Below are 14,065 nucleotides of genomic sequence, written 5' to 3'. Positions count from 1 at the left end.
AACAAAAAAAGGTTGAATCATGTCATCTGGACTTCGTTTTTTATTAAAAAGAAACGTTTCGCCCCTGGGTAATACCAGATGGCTAGGCCTCAGACTGATGAAGCCTCTTGGATGAGGGGCGAAACGTTTCTTTTTAATAAAAAACCAAGTCCAGATGACATGATTCAACCTTTTTTTGTTGTCAGTCTACAGAGTTACCTAGAAAAGCTCACTGTGGTCCCAATAAGAACCCACATGAATTGCTAATATAACTATATCTCTTTGGTTTGTATCACTAAATATGTAATGTATTTTCCAGCATATGTCAGTTTTTTTCCATAGATTTGTCAGTCCCGAGACTTATACACTGAAGCAACTTATATATGTTATAGGGATGCACAATATTGGATTTTTGGCTGATATCAGATATGCCGATATGTTAAAACTTATTTGGCTGATAAACAATACCAATACCGATATTTTTCCCAAAACCTACTTACAGAGACTACATAACTTTCTCTGCTGTGGAATTAAAATACTACATTATTCTGCATGGTCTCTGTCAGTTTGGTCTGCTACCAAATGCAGATGCCAAAAAGGGGGCTGAAAATGATGCAACACTAAATAAATATATAATATACATTTAAAAAAAAATAGCACCTTTTATATCAGTGAGTTATTTTGAGAGAATGGCCGATGCTTAACTTTATTTGCTAATATCGGCCGATACCGATACCAAGCCGATAATATCATGCATCCCTATTTTTTACCATATTCATGACGCAATTTTGACTGATGCTTTAAATTTAAAAAAACTGCAACAGCGTGTCCTCCCGTGCGTGCTCACTTCACTCTGCTAGCGCAGGCGGAGGAACGCTAGAGAGTTAGCAGCTCCGGCTGCGATGGACGGATGGCGCCGCCCAGGCAAAATGAAGCGGTTTTAAAATAATAATAATAAAGTGCTATGTGCTGTCATCATTGTATGTTGCCATACAAAGAAAAAAATTGGCTCTCTGCATTTAACCCATCGCACCTGGGATACACCCAGATGGAGCAGTGGGCAGCTATGTAAGCACCCTGGGAGCAATTCGGGATTAGGGATTAGGTGTCCTGCTCAGAGACACCGTGAGATGTGCAATGACCAGGGATCGAAGCCAGGACCTTCGGGTCCCGAGTCGGCTGACCTACCCCTACACCATCTCAGCCCATAAAATTTTGACCATTAAATAAACACATAATAAACGTGATGGGTCAGCGGTGATACATAATAATTGCGAGTTACACGCCGAAGCGACTTATACGCTAGAAAATACTGTATACAGTACATAATCTGTTATAATTATGAATAACTAATTATATTCTCTGTCCAATTATGACCAGCATACTTGCATCAAATAATAATTATCATCTATTCACACTTGATATCAAATCTCGTGGGAAAAATACAAAATAAAAACAGAAGCAACAAAATAAACAAGAGCACTATGATCCATATACTGTAGCTACAGCAAGTGAGATACCTGTTTTTTAGTAATTTGGTTGCTGTTCTTTGTGTTTTTTCACTATGGCCATTGTTGATTTAATCTCATACTAAGTCTAAATCAATCATTTAAATGATGCGCTACGAGTACCAGTATCATAAACAGTAAAGGAGTTATCTTTGAATGGTTTAAAGCCCTGCCATCTTGTTGTACAGCTGAATTTCTTTGGAAGGTTTCAGTGAGTCATCCTCCGCCTCAAAGTCATTGCAACAGCTTGCTTCATCCCTTCCCTCCTCTCATCCATTACAGTGTACTACTACTAGTAGCACACAATGACATCAGTTGTGTGGGGTTTTATTAGATGTTGGTTACAGGTCAAACAAAAGACAAATACTTTCTCCTAACCATTTCTTTACTGTTCCCAACAACAGTTGGAATATACTCTGCTACAATAGGTGTATTATTGCTAATACTCATTAGTTGTTGGATGTAAGTTTAAGAGAGGAGCACATGTACCTAGGGCTGGTCATCATCACACATGCTTTTCAATAGTCAACAGTAGCTATGTTTACATGCGCAGAATTCTTTGACCGGATTGAAATGTGTTCTGTTTGAATAATTCAAATGTGTTGTTTACATGGGCACAATCTGTTCATGATGAGCGTTTACATGCAGCGGGCTTTGTTCTGAAGAGCAGTACTGACATGCGCAGAGTGGTAAACTCTCCTTAAAAAAAACACCGAAGAAGAAGTTCTACTTCCGGGTGAACGTAAACAAACCTGAGCACCCAAAATGGACCCGCGACAGGTTTTAATGATGGTGGAGATGTTATTGCACTCCCTGACTGAGCTACAGGTAATAGAAATCATTTTGAGCTCTTTAAAAGTTTCTAGTAGAAATGTTGTGTCGCTCACCGACCAGTTTTACTTCCCTGACATGCTAACATTATTAGCGTTAGCCAGGCGGAAATGGCAAAGTCGCACATGCGCAGTCAGGTCAGTTTTTCACCATCAGATAAAAACGAACAGATCAAGCGTTTACATGCGCACCGATCGGGTTACGGATCGGCGTAAACCACCCGTTTCGTTCTGATCAGAAATTATAACGGATCGCGCCGAATACACAAAAAATAACCCGAACGGAGCGTTTACATGACACACTTTAATTCCGACCGGCCATTTGATCCGGTTACTTATGTCCATGTAAACATACCCAGTGGCAGCCAGTTGGCTTATGACTGGGATTATACTCAAGAGGGCAAACTGGGTGCTATAGAATCTAATATGTCTCTAGCTGGGGTTGCAGCAGAGCCAAAAATACTGTAGCTTGCATTTAAACTAATTAAAATTATTGCATTAACTGTCAGTGAACAATTTGTTACTGCATTCTTAAAGCAAAAGTTAAAAAAGAAGGCAAGAATAAAAAACACTCTTATGGTGAAACAGTTTAAAATTATTTTGAAAGAACATGGCCACCACATCCTCTAACTATATTTTGTTGTTGTTTTTTAAATAAACATACAGGTCAAAAGCCAACATTTGTGAAGCTTTGAGGTAAAGTACTTTTTCACTTGAAACCCCAATCATTGGTTCACCTAGATCCTTTAAGCCTAAATCAAACTGGTTATGCCCTGCTCATGTGTAAAATCAGGTGCCAAAAGGCCAAATACATTCACTGCTACTTCCAGTATTCAAGGTTGCCATTCAACTCTAGTTGAATGGTCCTTTACACCTACTTCTTATTTACTTTTATATACAAACAAAAAAAAAAGGTTTAATGGTGTTTTACGTTGTGATAGCTAAATATCCTCAACTTGTAATGTTGCTGGATGTTGGAATGACTGAAGAGCACAGCTGGAACACACGCAGATATGAACACTGTTTAGACCAAGTGCATGTCAACAAACCGGAAGTAGGAATGGGTATGTCTAGACAACAATGCATCGCAAAATACTGACACTGAGCATGTGCAGTAGTATCTGTAAAAAGGTCAATGTTAGAGATGTACATGTTGTCACAAAACACTTTAAATGAGACAGAAAAACAAACAGCTACTAACATAAATCACCTAAATAAGGTGGGGCGAGACCTAGAACTAGAACAGTAACCTAAAATAAAATTTTGGATTAAAAATATAATCAAACAAAAGACTATATAGGTTAAATGTTCCCAAATCTCATAAAAATCAATGTGATGCTTGAATTCTGAAGTGACCAATTACTACAGTTTTTAAACACAATCACAAACATTTTGTTACTAAATCAGAAATATTTTATGTAAAACTTTAAACTAGAAAGAAAATTACTATAGCTACTAAGATGCTATCTCAAAAGGTAGATTGTTTAAAAAGGTAGATAGGCAAATTAGTTGAAGAGTAGGAACTGTTTTATTTATTGTTCAAGTTCTTAAGTCTGGATAAATAAATGCTCATTTTGTTTGTTACCAATTTTATTAGATTACTTTTAAATGTGGAACATGTCTCACTTGGTAAAAAAAAAAAAAAAAAAAGGTAAACCACTGAAATAAACACACACACAAGGTGAAGAACAAAAGGAAGTTGCTGCCGAAGCAATAATGTCACAGAAGCCACTTGGTCCACGCACAAAAGGTCAGATCAGTTGTGTCCCTTAGCGTTAAATATCACAATGAATACCACAAGGTGAGCCCACACCTTCCATCCTACAAACATAGGATCACTACTAGAACTGTTCTTCTCAATCAGGACAATATAATACAGTTTAGGATATTTGAAGAAAAAAGTTATCATTTGAAATTTATTTCAGGTATGTGAAAATCCGATGTTTACATTTATACGAAAAAATATAGAATAGAAAACATATTTTACACTATTTAAATTTAGCAGTAAAATTCATGCAAGATTATGTAATAAACACTGTTTCAATTTAACGCAGCCCTCTTCACCTAACTTCTTTTGTTTTCATCAATATACATTAAAAAAAAAAAGAGTGTGAAATTATGCAAAGTTATGTTTGTTTGTTTATTTGTAGGGGATTGATCTGATTTACAGTGATTCTAGCAAGTAAAGTTAAAGGTTGCAGGAAAGGTCTATAAAATGAACTCAAACCAAAAACACATACATTATTTGCAGTAAATGATCAAAGACAAATTAACAAAGGGCAAAAACAACAATAATAACAATAATAATGATTTTGCTTGAAATGTGCCAAACTGTTAAAGAAACAGTATTAACACCTACTTATTCGTGTAAACATTACCTTATGTGATTAAATATGACAACCAGGAAGATATCGTGGAATGTTAGAGACATAAAAGTTGTACAAAGTGGTTTGTTTTTTGTCTTTTCAATTCCTTTCCCTCTTTTTACTTTCATTTTTCAAACACCAAAGAAGACTGGCTTAAGAGAAAACAAATGGATTACCCTTGTTTTTAGTTGTATTACCTACTTTTCAAACATGTTCGCCCTCGAATAAAAATTAGTTCTTGGGGTTTTTTTTCACTGTGAATACTTAAGATATTTTATTTTAATTACGTGAATTACCTCCACCGAAAATGGACGTTCGCTAGCGTTAGCTTGTTAGCAGGAGAGTGAAGTTAATGTAGCTTAGCAGCTCGCCGATTAAAAACAAGAAGAAGAAGAAGAAAAAAACTCATATTAGATGGTTTTCTCAGCTGACAATAAAGCAAGAGGTGTTTTTGATGGAAACAATAAATAAAAGGCTCATTACTCACCTCACAACCTTCGCCAGACAGCTGGCAAGTTACTTCCGTTCAGTGCATTCGTGATCGCCTTATGCGCCTTTGGGAGGCTTTTAGTCTTCTTTAGTCGTCGTTTCGGTTCCAAACCTTGCTTAAACCGATCCAGTTTTTAAAACGTTTGATGATTTTACAGGGTTTTTTTTTTTAAGTTGGACTGTTTAAAACGGCGACGTTCTCTCGCTTGCTGCTGACACTCTTCCTGTCATCTAATGTCCTTTTCCCGAAAACAACGCAATCGTTGACTATCAAACTCAGAAGCTGATTGGCTGAAAGACCCGTCACTCACGTGACGTCATTAACCATTTCAATCTAGACGCAGGAAACAAAACACCAGAGAAAAATAAATAAATAAAAGGAAACAAAAGACTGCTGTCAAAGTGCTGCTTGATTTTAGTGTTTTGATCTGTTTATCTGGTCTAAATCCACGTGCAGTCTGCATATTTATATCTTAGAATGCATAAAAATTGTGAAATAAGGAAACACTGCCTTAATAACACAAACTGGGTGATGTGGTATTTAACAAAAGCAATTTTACCCTAAAATGCAAATAAACAATGCATGTTTTTTTATTTTTTATTTTTTTACTTTATATCTTTTCTCTAGATAGAACCCTAAAAGTATCTATTCATGCATCAGCAGGAAAAGACTATTCTTTGGTCACAGACACTTCCACATTATTTCATCCACCACAAAACTAGTTTGTTTTTGTTTGTTTATGTTCTGTTTGAAGAATAGCTTCCATGAAAAGGTATTTAAGATATTACATTGTGTACATATTTAAATGTAAAATTTCATTAAGAATAAGATGGACAAAATGAAGCCACTCCAATTTATAAATTGATTAATTTAACATATGTGCTACTTCAAATATCCTCAGCCTTATCACTGACAGTCACTGAGGCTGATGATATTTTAACAAAACAAAAACTATTTAAGCCCAAACAAGAGACAAAAATGTGTGTTTGAACATATTTGGGATGTTGAAACCTTTTTATTACGGGACCTGCATTTGCACAATTCAGTAAATTATAAATAAAAGTAAAGTTTTACAGCATATAAGTAATTTTTAAAGTTAGAAATCACCTTAGAAATAATGTGTTTTAGTTATTTTATAAACAAAATCCAATAAAACAAGTTTATTAGTCTTGTCAATATAGTATAACTTGAGCTGAGAGGTGTCAAAAGGCCAAAAAAGGCACCTTTTGTTAAAAATAATAATAATAAAAAGTGCAAACTCTTTTTATGGTCCATTGTGTATTCATTGCTCAATGTTGCTTTGAATTTGCTTGAAGTAAGAAAGTGGTGAATAATGAGTCAATGAGATGTAAAATAAAAACACGCTCTCTTCTAAAAACTATTTGGAGTGATGGTATAATTTAAAAACTACTTTTCTCTATTGATATCAGACAAAATACCAAGCCAAACATGCCAAAAAAATAAATAAATAAGAGCGAGAGAGTATTAATGGCTGTATAAAAAATAAAAACTGTTAATTTTTCCTTGAGCTAATTATAGGTTGTGGCTGCGTGAGTGCAGCTACGGCGTGCGCTCTCAGGACATTATTACATGCAGTGTTCCCTCAGTGAGGACTGAACTAGGCAAAAGGGCCTTCTCCTACTCCGCTCCTGTTTCCTGGAATATCTTACAAAAAGACCTGAAGCTCTCGACCTTGACCTCTCTAAGTGGATTTAAGAGTCTGTTGGACTCCTGGCAGGGACCAATGCAAACACGTTCCTGTTTTTAGTTTTCTACATTCACCTTAGAATCTAGCTGTTTTTTGTTAACTTTTTTAGACATCATATTTGTTTAAAAAAAAAAATGGAGTATGACTTTTTATAACTGTTTATTGTTGTCGCTGTTGTCCATTGTTGTCATCATTCTTTGTTGAAATCAGGTCTCTCTTGTAAATGAGTCCTCGAGGCTCAATGGGATTTACCTGTCTAAATAAAGGTTGAATGAATGTGGCTACAGATTTTCTCCAGTTGTTCTAGCTTGCTTCAAAACACAACATCCTACGCATGCATTTGCAGTTCTAAAGGTTTGAGCAAGTTGTCTAGGTTTTATAAAGAACTCATTTCCTGAGTGTGTTCTTCCTCATTGTCAACTGGAATACACTTCAGCTCTACAACTTCCTACTTAACACCATGAACATGAAACAGACATCAGCTGGAATTAAGTGCAGACATTCAGTCTAATGTTATATTTTAAGAGAACCAAATTAGAACACAAAGAATATTCATGCACATTAAAATGTTTTTGAAGCTTTGAAAGGCATTGGAAAGACAAACTAAAACTTCTCCAGCGTTCAAGAAGTTTTACCAGCTGGAAAATACCTCCTTAAAGAAAAATCTATACAGCTACATTCCAGAGTGTAAAATATATTTATGCGTTGCATACTTTCCCCACATAAACATGAGTCATTTGGTCTATGTTGTTTCAGCAGCATATCACATTTAATAGAGAAAAGACATGTGTTGACAAACGAAAATATTCACATTTTCTTTATATTGAAGCAGGAACTGGAAATTACTTAAAACAAGATGGGGTTGGTTCATTACAGAGAGGGGCTGCCCACCCATCAGCCGTTTTATACATTAACTTGCTTAAAGGGAAGTGTGAGGAGGAAAATTCCCCACAACCATAGACACAAACGATGAGTAACCTTTCAGAAATTGAAACTATTGTCACTAAAGTGATCGTGTGCTGGCTCTCTTTTAGAAAACAACTCCTTTCAGACGTGTGAATCCACCTGACTTTCATGTTCTGCTATGACAACTTGTGCCATAACCACAGTGTCTCTGATTATCACATGATTCTGATTAAGACAAAAACATGAATCGAGGTGAGATGAGCAGACTGGAGGTAGAATGAGAAACCAAAACATCTTTTGTGACTCTGCAGAGGATTTCTGCAGCATGCCAGCAGTGCACCCTTAAGATGAAACATACTCGTGACAGGTGTAATAGACTTGTGATTTTTTTGGTTTTAATTCCAGCTAATTTCCATCTCAAATAAAAACATCATTGAGATTAGTGCTGCGGTACGTTGATGTATAAGGTTTGCCGCCTAACTGCTAGTCACAATAGAAAAAAAGTGACCTTTACTTTTTCACAGAATTAAACATGAACTCATGTATATTTTTTTAACAGCACTAAAGAAATTTAAGCCTTTGTTTGTGAAAATCTTTCAAGAATTAATGAAACAACCTAAATTAATTTTGTTAGCCCATTTTAATATCAACATTATTGACTGGAGTGCTGTGCAAAGTCTAAATTATAAAAGCAATGCAGAATAATTCTAATAAACATGAACAGTTCAATCAGTCAAAACAAAAATCCACAAGAACCAATACATTTGCTCAAAAAACTAAAAGCCAATGAAAACAAATGGACTGTCAGCATAAATTTAAAATCATTGATGGCACGAGTAGCTCAGATGTAGTTTTGACTGAGCCAATAGTTTAACATAGTTCCAATACATAGAATGCCACTGATTTGCGGTAGATTTCACAGCCTTCGCTATTTTCCAACGCTCTTCCCTTGTTGTGTTTTTACATGAACAGTAGATGTACTATTTCCAAAACTCCAGGGCTAAACTGTGTCAGCTTTTAAAATTTTAAATCAGGGAACAAGGATGAGTGAAACTCTCAAAGTTATGTAGAATATGTTTGTTTGGGATTTGATGTTAATGGATGGGCATTACCTGCATTTCTAGGGTTTGATCATATAGGTTCAAGGTGAATTTAATATCGTTCACATACCATGTGTTGGAATGAAGTTGTGTATTCAAGGTCCCAGTTACACCCAAGAATAGCAAAAATATACAAAAAAAAAAGAAACAGTATTAAAGGATCTAAGATATATACTAAACAATAATAATGTAATATATGCAATATAGTGTATTAAACAGCAGCCTGAACATGAGTTTGGTGTGAGCAGATATAGCAGCTTAAAGGCAAAAAATCAGCAGCATGGATAAAGTGACATATCACCAATTAAAGTGGCATTACAGTGATTTTTCTGGTTAGGGATTTATGAGACTAAAAGCTTCAGGGTAGAAGCTGTTCCTCAGTCTAGTGGTTCTACACTTAATGCTCCTCAACCTCCTGCCTGAGGGTAGCCAAGCAAAAAGTGTGTGTGCTGGATGAGTGGGGTCCTTCATGATGCAGGTGGCCCTCTTCCTGCATATGGAGGTGTAGATGTCTGTGATGGTGGGGAGGCTGACGCCAACGGTCTTCTGTGCAGCCTTCACCAATATCTGCAGAGCTTTTCTCTCTCCAGCTGTGCAGCCTCCAGTTGCTGGAGCACAGGATGCTCTCCACTGCACACCTGCAGAAGGGAGGACTGAGCTTCCCAGGGCAGCTCACCTCAGCTGTCTAAGGAAGTAGAGTCACTGAGTCAATGCTTTCTTAATTAGACTGGCAGTTGTAGCCCCAGATGAGGTTGTTACTCAAGTGCACACCCAAGTATAGTGAGGAGATGTAGGCTATTTGGTACACTTACGCCCAAACTAACATCCTACAGAACAAAACAAGTGGCTGACATGCCAAATAAGTTTCAGCAAAAACACTAACGTGTATTTATTTTTTTAACACCATTTGTTAAGGTTAGTTTCATACGTGCCTTGCAATCTGAGCCATATAGAACAGACTACAGCGCCCCCTGCTGACAAGAAGTTAGAAGAATTTTGCAAGAATGCTAAATGTAACACGTGTTTCGCTTTTACAACTTAATAATGCAGTTATTAAACACCAAATTCAACAGTATAATTTTTAGACTATTTTTGTGAACTTTTTGGATTTCATTCTTGACTGTTTAACAATAAACAGATTAAAATGAGAACATTGTGAAGAAATATATAATGCTGGATTAAGTCCAACTGCGTTCAAGCATTGTTGTTTGTGGAGCTATTAAACATTTTTAGCAAAAAAAAAAAAAAAAATGTTCATGGAAAAAAGTAGATAAATATAACAAACAATAAAATCTGTGTTTATTGGGACGGTTTTGTTTCAACATGTCTAGTTGCTTGTAAAACATTTACTGGTTCTATACTGCAGGGGTGGGCAACATTTTTTCCCCCAGAGTGTCAAATAAAGATATATGAAGCTATATATGCAAAGAATAAAAATAAATAAAATATACGTTTGCTTTTTGGAGTCTTTAAAGTTCCTCCACAGCTTTTCAAAGTATTTGTCCAAAATGTTCAATTTAGACTTCCAAGTTTTATTAATAAAATGCAGGTTAACCCATTTAAAAGTTGTTTTCTTTTGAAAAAAAAAAGATATTGGGGGCCAGATGGAGATTGTTCAAGGGCCACTTTTGGCCCTCAGATAATATGTTGCCCATGTCTGCTATAAAGTACTGTATTAAATTGGGGTACTTTTTTTTCTGACATTTTTGTAAAACCTTTTTCATTGAGGGAGGAAAAAATATATAATTTTAAAAATGTTTTAATATGGGGGAAAATATCTAAATTAATAATCTTTGTAATTATGTGTGCACTTCTTTTTAATCCAGCTGCATTCTTCCTCTCGTTCAAAACCTTTCTTCTGTGCTCTAAACATTTCCTTTAAGATATTTCTAACTAAGTGCAATGCAAAAAAGAGCATCAATTCTTATGGAAGCATATTATCCTAATGGTTTAATGTTCTGTAAATGAAAAAGAATACTCACAGACATGTCAACATATTGTTAAAGACTTTTATTAATTTATTAACAAATACAGTATTTTTCTTTACATACTCACAGTCGTCCACATGCTCTCTGGTTCCCTGCGTGCTGGCTGACCTCTGCACCAGTGTCAAGATGGCAGCCATCCTTCAGTTATCACAGTACTGTACCTTCGATGGGGACAGCATCAGCACTGTGATAACTGAACCAGGGCAGCCTGTCAAATCTAGCAGACTCCATTTGTCATCATCAGATCCAAGCTGTGGGCCAACGTGTTGCACCGTTATGACATCTTTCTTTAGAGTTTTCACACCATTTTTGTCCGTATGTGGTGCAAATGTTTTAAATGTTACAAGTTTCAAGTCTCACAAGGCAATAGATATTACTATAGCATTAAAATGCATACCTTTTTAATAAATTTTGCCCAATAAACATGGGATTTAAACATTTCCCCACATTACATAAAATCTGGGTTCAACAAAGGAAATATATAAGCAAAATCAAAGTACTGTTGCTTTCTATAGAAAGCGCACACTTCATCAGGAAAAAGTAAGTGCTAATCTGAACAGATATTATTTGTTCTGAGATACTTTGTTCTACATCCAATGGTGAGCGTATAAAAACTAATCAGCACGTTGACCAAACGAACAAGTCTGAGATGCTGCATTCAGATCAGGATTGTAGCTTCAGTTTTATATTAATGTTTCATGTCATGACAGTCCCAAATTTAAATCCCGGACGAGCCCCCATTTGTCAAGCCCAGACTTAAAAGTCCTTAACAAAAATGGGCATGATGAAGGTTTTCCATTAAGCAATAAATACATAAATAAATATATACATCATGAGATGTGAAAGTCGTAATCAGGGTGTCAGCTGATGGCTGAATCACGTTTGAAAAGTACCGTTTGATTAAAAACGACTACAACAGACAGCTAAAGGAGCCAGCAGGAACTACACAGAAACGTGTCAGCTGTCTTGAGTAGGTTTATGATGAGAGGACTGGCCAGATGTTTTCCCACTTACCCTTATCAGCCGCACCCAGCCGAACCTGCAGAGAAGCAAAACACATAAGAGCAGAGAGGGCCGCCACACATTATATCCATAAGATACAATGATTAGATATGTCATGTTTTTAGGGAGGGCAGTTAATAATGAACAAAAAGATATAAATTCCAACTCAATGATTTTCTGGATTATTTTTTTCTTCTCCTCCTCACTGTTCTTAAAGCTTGATAATGAAACAGTTCAGGACATAGATTTATTTATTTTTCTTCCTGCTGGGACTGGGTCTAGACCAGCTCCTGTGTATTATTCATACCAACCACAAGGCTGAGTGACGTCAGACTTGTTATGATTCTCGTCTGAGGCTCCACCCCCTCCTCTCCTCTTGGCCAGAGAAGCCTCTCAGGAGGGCGCAGTCAGTGCGCGTCGCTCCTCCTCCTCAGTCCGCCCCTCTGCACTTCATGTAAACAAGTCCATTAGCTCCGCAGCGCGGGGCACTGGCCAAGAAAACTGAAATAAATAAAAAAAAACCTGTTCAGAAAGACAGCATGTGCAAACCCTAAACAAAGCGGAGGGTAAACACTGTGAGGGCGCGACGCTCCCCTGTTGACAGCTAAGCACGTCCATGTTGCGTAAAAAAAAAAAAAAAAAAAGCCCTGGATGTAAATAGGATAATAACAACCTAGACAGAGACGGAGATAGCTCACATCCGCGAGTGTGACAGCTGAGCCTCAGCTTGTTGCTGTTTTCCACCCAATAAAAGTTCAAACTAAACGACATCTCTGCTCTTACACAATAACACGCGCGCCGATTTCATCTGCGCAGCTGAAATGTTGTTCCCGACGCGCCTGGACGCAATAATAAGTGTTTTTGTTGAGCACTGTGCAGCCGCGCGTTAACGCCCAGCACTGCACGCACACCCCTTTTTTTTTTTTTAGGGTAAAAACAAACAGCACGTTGATCCACCTTAATATAATCATTTATCTCTGATCAAATTCCTAATATGTGGCGAATGCTGATTAAACTTACCTGCTTCCCCTCCGCCCAGGCCCGCGCGTTTAACATGAATATATTTTAATGACGCAGCAAGACCGCACGGAGCAGCGTGAGTGTCGCCATTTTTTGTTGTTTTTGAATTCTCCAAAAGCCATGTGACAGAAGAAGGCTTTAAAACGAGCTTCCGGTGGAAGGCGGAGGTGAAAGAAAACTCGTTTCGCGAAGGCTAAATGAAGAAATGATAAAAACATAAAAGGTTAATCTAGTTTGTCTGGCGGATTGTTGTGCTCGGTCCGCTGGAGGCTGCGCGCAGGGTTTGACAGCTCCCGGACGCTGCGTGGCTCACACAAGTTCTCACAGGATCCCGAATGACAGCAACTCTTTTCTTTTTTTTTTTTCCCATCTATCCCAGCGCCTCCCGCTGCAGAGCAAACAGAAGAACACAGAAATAACCCAAAGCTTATAAGAAAAGCCCCGAGTTGGTTAACTTCAGCTGTGTCCCAACAGTTCAGGTGCTGTAAAAGAACAACAACAAAAAATGTCGAGCAACAAAAACTTCCACTGTAAACTCCAACAATGTAGGAATATGCCTTATTGGTCTATGTATTTATCAAAACAAACAAACAAAATTAACATAAGTGACACGTGCCACCTTGGAACACCACTCCATTTTCAGCAAGTGACAACATGGCATTGAAAGTTGTCAACATAAATATTGTTAACATATAACAGCTACCGGCATATATAAACTTTATTTGTCATTCACACCTAGAACAAAATTGTGGTCCCAGTTCCATCCAACAAAAATATAAATTGTAAAAGAAAAAAAAAAAAACAGTAATAAAATCTAAGATGTGAACTAAGAAATACGCTAAACTAAGAATACGCTAAGCACTAATACAGAAACAATAGCCAAACAACAGCAGCACGAGCATGAGTCTGTGTGAGCAGATGTGCACGAATGCACAGTGTGAAATAAATCAGCAGCATGAGATCAGCAGCATGGATAATCAGCAGCAGCAGGTGTCAATATCTGTATATCTATATCTATCTCTATCTATCTCTATCTCTCTATATATCTCTATATCTATCTCTCTATATATCTCTATCTATATATCTATATATCTCTATCTATATATCTATCTATCTCTATCTCTATCTATCTATCTATCTATCTATCTATCTATCTATCTATCTATCT

At 36.8% G+C, this 14,065-nt stretch overlaps 1 protein-coding gene across 1 annotated transcript in view; it reads right to left on the bottom strand.

Moving 5' to 3' along the window:
• Positions 1-5,490, bottom strand: part of jak1 (Janus kinase 1) — a 31,582-nt gene extending 26,092 nt beyond the window's left edge. The window contains exon 1 of the mRNA XM_037698003.1: positions 5,171-5,490. The gene's annotated coding sequence lies outside the window, so the exon portion shown is untranslated. The remainder of the gene's footprint in view (positions 1-5,170) is intronic.
• Positions 5,491-14,065: the final 8,575 nt, after the last annotated feature.

The sequence above is a fragment of the Nematolebias whitei genome, chromosome 3, assembly GCF_014905685.2.
Source record: "Nematolebias whitei isolate Nwh7 chromosome 3, NemWhi1, whole genome shotgun sequence".
Classification (NCBI taxonomy): domain Eukaryota; kingdom Metazoa; phylum Chordata; class Actinopteri; order Cyprinodontiformes; family Rivulidae; genus Nematolebias; species Nematolebias whitei.
The sequence above is the reverse complement of the archived record's forward strand: the minus strand, read 5'-3'. Positions and strand labels throughout refer to the sequence as shown.